The sequence below is a fragment of the Rhynchophorus ferrugineus genome, unplaced genomic scaffold (genome assembly GCF_030347505.1).
Source record: "Rhynchophorus ferrugineus isolate W39M unplaced genomic scaffold, kcgeb_rfMv2 rfM2, whole genome shotgun sequence".
NCBI lineage: Eukaryota > Metazoa > Arthropoda > Insecta > Coleoptera > Curculionidae > Rhynchophorus > Rhynchophorus ferrugineus.
In genome coordinates, this window is record NW_027472581.1 from 76,802,040 (window position 1) to 76,808,626 (window position 6,587).

The window sequence follows — 6,587 nt, forward strand, 5'->3', positions numbered from 1 at the left end:
TACAAAATGTAATTATTATTATATTTTAAACTATTATTAAATAGATTAATATTAGTAAAACTTACAAATTTCAATTACTTCCATAAAACACTACATATCAACATCAAATGACCGCTGAAACCACCGAAAGATTTTATTATATGCCACCAAAAATTTGCAGAATGTCAATGTAATGACAGAATAATAAAAGAGTAAAAATTTAACGAAATAAACTCAAAATAAGTGTATATTATCTAGTTTGTTAGTATTAGATGCTTTTTCATTTAATTTGTTTAATTAATAATTGTAATAATAATTGTATATATCATTATATAATTGGTTTTGACGTTTTTGATTATAATTGTTTTAGAATTATGAATTCACTTTGATTATTTTTGTAACTTTTGCAAAACTCTGTTGTTCTTCTTGTTAATAATATCTTTCGAATTATAGAATATATTCTGAGGTGTATATGATCCAAATATGTTAAATTATATGCGAATTTTTTTTGTTTAATAAAAAGAACCGAAACAAAAGGTTCTGCATATGGCTCTTTAAAGTTAATTCACAGGTTTTATATTTTCAACTTAATAAATACCGTAAATAGTGAATATTCAGATAGAATATATAAGTTTAGAATTTGTGTTAATTTAAAAAAAATTATATTACTTATTTGAATATTTACTTCTATCTTTTAGAGCTCCATATATATTTTATTTCTATTAATGATGCAACCTTAGTTCTATTTCATAATAATAGTAATAGTTTGAATAATTTCACCCTTTAGTTTAGGAACATTTTATGGTTTATTATTAAAATGTAAATAACATAAAGTATTATCCTACTATATATTAATATATACTTTATGTAATAAAATATATATTAATTTATTAAAGTACACTGTTATCCTTGCATTCGTTAAGTTAAGTTTTTTGAATATATAGCATATATAAATATATAATGTATTTTGAAATCATAAAAATATATCCATCATTAAAATACTTGAATCATTGAGATATTCTAACTTATATTTCCGAAATTGAATATTGGGGATATTGATTAGTAATTACAATGTTTAAAAAATATTATTGGCATAGGGAATATTTGATATATAAAGTAAAGTATAAGTACACATATTAATACATTAAATTAAAAAAGCTTAACCGAAAAATATTTTACAATAATAAATCTAAAAATAATAAACAAAAAGACGAATTGCCGAATATATCTTGTGGTTTTGTTTAATCGATTATTATTTACTAAGTAAAATAAAAAATTTTCCAGAGAGGCTGCAGTTTAAAAGGGGATAAAGATATTTTACTACTTAGTTTCTCAATTTAATAGCCTAATATTGTTGATGTGTGATCTGTATTACGGTATTTTTATAATCTTTAATATAAATTAATTTATTATATATTATAATATAGGAAGACAAAATAATTAAAAATATAAAATTATAAAAAAATAATTTAGATAAATGTTAATTATTCGAGTATAATATTTTTGTTTAAAATTGAGTGAAATAATGTTTTATAAACAAAACTTACGGTATATTCTGAGTAAAAAACTACCAGACAATCACCACTCAACTAGAGCAACATCAATTGACGACTGAGACCACCGCAAGTTTGTTTTATACACTGGCAATCTTAGAATCAACTCGTGGAAATCTGTGCGTTTTAACAATTACGAACACAATAAATTACAAAACGTCAATGTACACTACAGGTCAATGCAAGGGCAGAATAATGAATGTAAACGATATCATCGTCGGCATTTAATTCACTAAATGCGTTATGATTTATTAGTGATATTTTTGTGGGCACTTTCATTTTACGTTGGCCAATCGCGAATAGTCCCTTTAGTTTATAATCACAGTAAAAAGAATTATAATATAATGAAATATTACTATAAATAATCACAAATGTTAATCTATCATGTTATAAAATATTTAACATTAAAAGAAGATTAATAAGAAGAGAAAATTAAGGCGTATTGTTACATCGCGAATAATACCGCCCGGTGTTATTTAAGGATACAAGACGATGTGTGATGAGTTAGACGTCTAGATAGGCTTATTTAGTTTAGTTTAGAATATATTTAAGCTTTCAGTATAGTTTCGTATTCAGCAGGTCCCCATTTCTTTCCGTAAAATAAAACAGTTTTTTAAGAAAATTAAAGTTTTCCTTGCCTTAGTAACTATCGTAAAGCATTTTCAAGTTGTTTTAGTAAGATTCATGTGATAACGTCTTTTTATATTTGGTAACTGAGGTATAACAATCTATATTTTTTCAAGTTTAATAATACAAGGAAATAAAATGACGCTTGGGTGAAGTTTTTTGATAAGCAAAAGGTCATAACACAAATGGAAATATACCAAAATTCGTTAACAATGAATTTTTAATCAAGCCAAAAAAATTAGAGCAAAGAATTATTAATAACAATTGTAATTAATATTCAATTAACATATAAAAAAGATATAATAGAAATTTTTTTTTTAAATGAAATAATTTTTTTAAAGTTTAAGTTACTAAATGAAAAGTATAGGGAATAATTTTAGTAGAGGTTTCAGAGCTATGAAATTTTAAAATGAGATAAACATAAATAAGTTTTTAGTAAATAATGAATTTGCTTGAAGTTGGCTTTCTTATAAAATCAATCTTTTGTCAGTTTTATTTGAATATAATTTCTGACATATAGCTGCTCTGGTTTGCTTCGTTATAACTCTGAATAATTTTTATTATAATTTTTGTATCTTAACCGTATTGTTTATAATCATCATACAGCACTATTAATAATTACGATTATTTATTTAATTTAACGGATAATAGTTAATAAATTATATAAATTAAAATATTAAAAAATTTGTAATTACCCAGAACTCTATTTATAACAAATTAATAAACTAAAACGTAAAATTGAAGCCGTTTTGAATACTATAATGGTATTACATTTATTAAATTCCCAAATTTTTACATACACATAATACATTTGGAACCATTGTTAAAATTAAAATGATTAATTAAAATGAATGATATTTATATTTATGTCAGATATTAATAGTCTTCGTAATAAACATACAATAAAGTCTGATAGTAAATAGCTATTTAGCAATAACATAATTTTATTAGCTCGGTTACAATATCTTCTATAGCTATAACTATAAAACTATTCTAACTATAAGAAATATGTCATTTTAGTACATACTAATCCTATTTGGCATTCTACGGGCATTCTAATATTTCAAATAACAAATAGATATTCAAATTAAAATATTAAATTGAATGCATTATTATAAACCAATAATTGAAAAATTTGTAGTATAAAAATAGATACAAATATCTTACATATCTTGTAAAATATAATATATAATTGAATTTATAAAAAATATACAAATTATATAAATGCTGTACTTACTGATACCAGTCTTGGGTGAACTAAAGCAACATTGATATCTAATGTGACAGCACCAACCAACTTGGTTTTATATATAACCTGTCTTGAAATAATACGTCAACACAACTGATTTAGTAATAATTAAAATACGTTTCATACAGAAGGTCAGTAAGGGGACAAATTGTAAGAATTTTAATAAATATATAAAATTAATAAAATTTTATAATATTGTTTTAATAAATGAAAATTTAAGATGTTAAAACGATATTTTTATTGTACACGTTTATCAATATATTATGTCTTTACAAACATTTTTATCAGCGATATCTATTGGTGAAAAAGTGAAGTTTCGGTCTAAACAACTATTAAACAACCTAACCTATTAAATCAGATAGATTTGAAAATTCTCTATTCAATTCTCCGTTTAGTACATGTAATAGAGAAATATATAAGTGAAACTTATATGGAATTATCAGGTCCCACGTTTAAGCTCTTCGGAATCCCCGTTCGGCGGCCAAATATAAAAGAAAAATGCAATAGCTAAATGTGTGTATCTCTCTCGTTCAGCTTCGGTACTAATAATTTTAACCTAAGCAGTTAACGGCCATTTTTGGGTGATATAATTTGTGGTGTTTATTTACCATATTTCTTGCGGTATGTTTGTATATATATATATATATATATATATATATATATATATATTTAACAATTATTAATAAAAAGAAAACCTTAAGGGAATTTCTTATGATCTCCTATGTAGGTCCAGGAACGTTTGTAATCATTTTAAAGATGAAGACTATAGACAAAAATGTGGAAAGCCATGGCTGAAATAAGTTGTAATTCCTACTTGTCATTTAAACAGTAAGTGTTTTGTTATGATTTTTTTTTGAAATAATTAGGCAGTATTTATTGACTGATTCTTTACCTTTACTGCAAGACAAGGAAAATATGCCCCCAATTGCAATATTACAATCACATAAGTTTTTTGAGGCTATTGAGGTTGAGCCTTCAACTTCTGGTAGATATATAGGAGATTATTCTACCCCAACAAGACCCAGAAGTAAGTATATAATAAGAAACTTATGTTTATTATTAGAGAATAGAGGTTCTAATCCGGTAATTACATTTATATGTTAGATAATTCAGCCTGTCCCATCAGCTTCGATTCAGGTTGGATGAAAAAACAATGACTTTATCTTTATTGAAATGCAGTGTCACAGGATATAAGCTGTTATCGAACATACTCTGCTTGCCTTCTAGAAGAACATTAATGCAGATACTGAATAAGGTTCCTTTTTTCTGCTGGAGTAATACCTCTAATTTTGGTCGTTAGTGGTTACAGCTCAGAAACTTGACTGAATAGTCGTCATATTTTATGAAGTGCACCTCAATTTAGGTAGGTTGTTAATTTAGTTGATTCTAAATTCAACAGAACCATTAATAGTTATATCATCCTATTTTAATGTTTATTTTAAATATTAGAAGATAATATCAGTGGATTACTTGTATTGGGTAATGGGGATATCTCTGTGATTACATCATTGTCTTTATGGTCTATCAAAATTAATGTAATTGTAATATTTCAGTAAAATCTGTTCAAATAGATTTACTTTCTTGATTTTCCAATAAATTTATAACAATTTTTTTTATTTCCCGGTAAAATTTTTGAAATTCCCGCTAAACATTTTTAAATATCCCGCCGTACCTAACTGATATAGGACGCATGCGTAAGCGCCCTCGCACGGGGACTCCGGGCGTTACTTAAAACCAATTTTAACGTGGGACATGCGCTTCTAAGTCTTTCTATTTTATGGTTTAGTATTATTGAATTATCCAGTGTTTACAGACGCTAATCAAGGTTCAAAATTCTATTTTCGACATTACTTTTATTATTGGAATTGAAGGAATCTGGGACTGAAGCCCATTATATAATTTTAGAAACCTATGGCGTTGCTGCTCCATCATATTCTTCGAAAGTTGTCTGTTTTGGCTTAAACGGGTGGAGATTTTGACGCTAATGACATAATATGGCCTGGAGGATAAAAAATTCGAAGGCTATGAATTGCACTAATTAGTGGATGAAAATTCAGTTTGTAGCCACCTTGAGGTATGTCGAATTTTACATAGTGGAATAAAACACAATACCCAGAATTATAATCCCAGATGTTGGACACGGGCGGGGTGCCAGCAGCGCCAACTAGAACCCGATAACGAATAGCTGGCAACCCCGAGATGTTTATCTGGGATGTTATTGAAGCGTATTTCCAATCATTCAGTAACCGACCATCGTTTGGCTTAGACATCCACCATCGACGGCCCAAGCCTCGTCTCCAGGTAACCGCTGCCATCCGTTTTATCTATTTTCTATATTTTTTTATTACTTCAATAAATAACGGTCACATAATGTAAACACCACTGTTTCATTCCGTTTTACCTCCATTCACCGAGCTATATCAGGTTACCCTAAAGTGGTGACCCCGACGTGATCTTTCGCAAAATAGGATTTGGACTCGTGAATGGGGGGTACGTGCAACATGGTGTATTTTATGTAGCCGTTATATATATTTTTTCATCATGTTCAATATTTTAAATTCTTTTTCGATTTTACTTTGGTTCCTTCAACATTACATTCATTCAAACATTTGTTACTCATTAAATTTTATTTTAGTGCTGGAACAATGAACTTAAATTTCATTTAATTATTTCCATTTAATTTTTTGTTCAAATTTTATTTCTTTCACAATCTTTTGAATCCTTAGAGTTTTTGACACCGCCCTCTAATCATCAGCATTTCGACTAGATATTTCTTTCGGCGCTATGTTTAAATCATAATGTTTTCATTCGCTCGCCGTCTCCGTCATATTGGCAGACATTTTGATTTGAAAGGCTTTGGGCAGCTTCGGTCGGATACCGTCGTTATTTGTTTTTTTCTCAGTTACCGTAACGTATGTGACTACGGATTAGTCACAGAGCAGCTCCAGAAGCTAGGTACCGATTGCAGTCACCGTAGACACGGCATGTCTTTGCCGAGGTACCAGAATTGCTAACGTCTCGTCGTCGAAGAAAAATATTGTCTTTACTTCAAATTGAAAAGTCCCCGGTCAGACACAGAGATGGTGCTACTAAAATTAAATCTATATGTTTTTTGGTTAGCCCTAACTCTCAAAAGATGAGTGTATATATTTGACAGCTCGGATCATTAGTTTGTGAAT

At 27.9% G+C, this 6,587-nt stretch overlaps 1 protein-coding gene across 2 annotated transcripts in view; it reads right to left on the minus strand.

Moving 5' to 3' along the window:
• The window catches only part of Cyp4g15 (Cytochrome P450 4g15), a 29,654-nt gene extending 26,215 nt beyond the window's left edge, over window positions 1-3,439 (minus strand). The window contains exon 1 of one of the 2 annotated variants that reach the window (XM_076394872.1): window positions 3,397-3,439. The gene's annotated coding sequence lies outside the window, so the exon portion shown is untranslated. Of the gene's footprint in view, window positions 1-1,526; window positions 1,665-3,396 lie in introns of those variants that run through there. The other variant, XM_076394871.1, reaches the window with a different exon arrangement.
• Between the last annotated feature and the right edge of the window lie 3,148 nt (window positions 3,440-6,587).